Source organism: Egretta garzetta, unplaced genomic scaffold (assembly GCF_000687185.1).
Source record: "Egretta garzetta isolate BGI_Z169 unplaced genomic scaffold, ASM68718v1 scaffold94, whole genome shotgun sequence".
NCBI classification, from domain to species: domain Eukaryota; kingdom Metazoa; phylum Chordata; class Aves; order Pelecaniformes; family Ardeidae; genus Egretta; species Egretta garzetta.
Genome location: NW_009259683.1, coordinates 5910879 through 5913366, shown reverse-complemented (window position 1 = coordinate 5913366; position 2488 = coordinate 5910879).

Sequence of the window (2488 nt, the reverse complement as noted above, 5' to 3'; positions counted from 1 at the left end):
ACAATAGAGGGTGAAAGGAAGTTTGTTCTATGGGTTGTGAGATGCTGAGGCTACTTTAGGATAAAAGCTCCAACACATCAGTTTGCTACAGCAGAAAATTAATAGAGATAGATCGGGTTTTAGTGGCATTTGAAACTATCTGCCTCTTCATCTACCAGCAGCTCTTCTTCTCAGACGGCCTCCACTGTTGTACTTTATTCTCCCACACACTGCTACAAGATGACACCTTGGATTTTTAAGTTGTTCCTGTTAATTAAAAGACTTGTTACTCCCAAAAGGCTGGGAAGAAGCTGATATTTCCAGTTTTAAATTTGACTCGCGTTGGCATAGCTTTCAGGTGCAGAGGTTTTTCTTCTGCTTTGAATCCAGCTCCCTGTGAATTTCTCTGTGTGGTTGTTTGGACCAAGGAAAATTCCAAGCAGGGGAAACAGAATTGTCTAGATCCCATTACAAAATCGCTCCTAAACAAAACCATACAAGGCTATGATATAACAACTCATGGCTTATCACTGCCTGATCTGCTTTACAATTTAAAGGGAAAATATATATATATATTCCTTGGCACAACCCAGTTGGATAAGAAAAGCGGCATCCCTTTGACCTGCACACCCTGTCACCATCTTGGCCCCCCCTTTACTTTTTCCTGTAGCAAAGAGAGATCAGCCAAGCCACAATTTCATCCCAGAAGCATGAAATACTGTGCTTGCACCCAGCTGGAATCCACGATTTTAAGTCCATAGTCTGCAGTTGGTTGGGGCTAGTCCCTGGCAGTAAGGCACAGGACGCTGGGCGGGAGATGAACTCTGAAAGAGATGCAGATTTGGCAGAGCACTCTGCACTGAGCTCAGTGTCAGTTTTTCTAAATAAAGATGGAATTAAGCAGACACTTGTCTGAGAAATGTCAGCTTCGGAGAAACCCTGGTAAGTGAAGGTCTTACCGTTTATCAGTACATTGTGCTATGTAGAGTGGAAAGTTGTTTATAAGGTTTCCATGCATGCGCTTATTCCCACAGTTACATACCAAAAATTTTTTCATCAACTTGAGAGATGAGAGAAACATCAAATGGCTCATGCAGCTGAAGAGCACGCCATCGTCATCTACCTGGGTACTTTCATCACATGTTTTAGTATCTTACAGCTTTCCTACAGATCCCAGTGCACTTTACCAAGCCAGGACTCTGATCTACAGCCACAACTTCGTTTTGCTTTACCTGAGATAGAAAAATGGATTTCTATTTCTTTTCTCTTTTTTATCGAGAAGTCGGTACCTTTCTTTTGTTTAGTTCAGCTTACGGAAATAATTGCTCCTCTTTCAGAAAGAGGACAAAGAGTATTCAGCAGAAGGCACTTGGAAATTATATTGCCTGTTTTTGAGGTACTGTTCCGAGAGCCTGATGCAGAAGCAAGCGAATTCAATAGCTTCTCAGTTTCAGCAGCCTTTGGATCAGGTTCTAAAGGGTTATTCTTTATGCTCCTTCTAATGCTGTGTCATACTCAGACTGCAGAGCCAAAAAGAACAAAGTTTATGCAGCATTTGGCTTTGAATATAGAATGGGATCTTAATTAGCATTCACACTCAGCTTAATTCCAGTCAAAGAAAGTTTTTACCATTAACAGAGGAGCAAAAGGTAAGCCGATGCATATCATGTCTCTAGATCTTATCCATACATCTCTCTGATGGAAGAACTGGCGCACACACTACCATCAGTACACGTAATTAGCGGTGGTACGCACAAAGAGGTACCTCCTGACTAGATGATGGAAAACTACGTGAACCAGTTATCTGTGTATAGAAGTACACGAAAAAATACTAGAGTGGCATGATTATATCCAGTGCCTCTGCTATAAAAAGCATTTGTATTACCCTTACTTCTCTGAATAAATTCAAATGACAGCCCCATTTCATTTCTTCATTCAGTCTGGAGGCCAGATGGCATTAGAATCATTTACTTCACCTTGTTGTGCTTAATTACTACAATCAACACACTATTTTCCAAATTAATCATAACAAAGTAATTTCATTAGTAACACAGCAGGCTGTTGAATTATTAGCATCATAACAGTTTGCAAACAATTAAACTTTATTTGAACCTTAAAAATTTGCAGAGTAGAACATTATTGTAAGATCTAATGGCAGTATCGTACAAATCCAGAACAGAGCAAATAATCAAGTAAAACGCTGTACAAAATATGACTTGCAATCACCTTTTAAAAAATCAGCTTACTGTTCACAGTAAGGCAAGTGCAACCTAAGTAAACAAAGAAAATAAAGCCACCGGCACTTTCTACCACTGAGTTTTGATTTAAGTTGTGTTAAACGCAGATTTTTCTTATCCAAAAAAGGTTATGGTATTCGCGCAGAATTTAAAGCAAACAATTCATCCGTCGTCCACTGCTGGTTTATTCCAAGGCACTTCAAGGGAGTTTCGGGACATCTTTCACGTTTTGAATTTTAAGGCAGTTTGTTTACTCCCTCCCATATGTACTG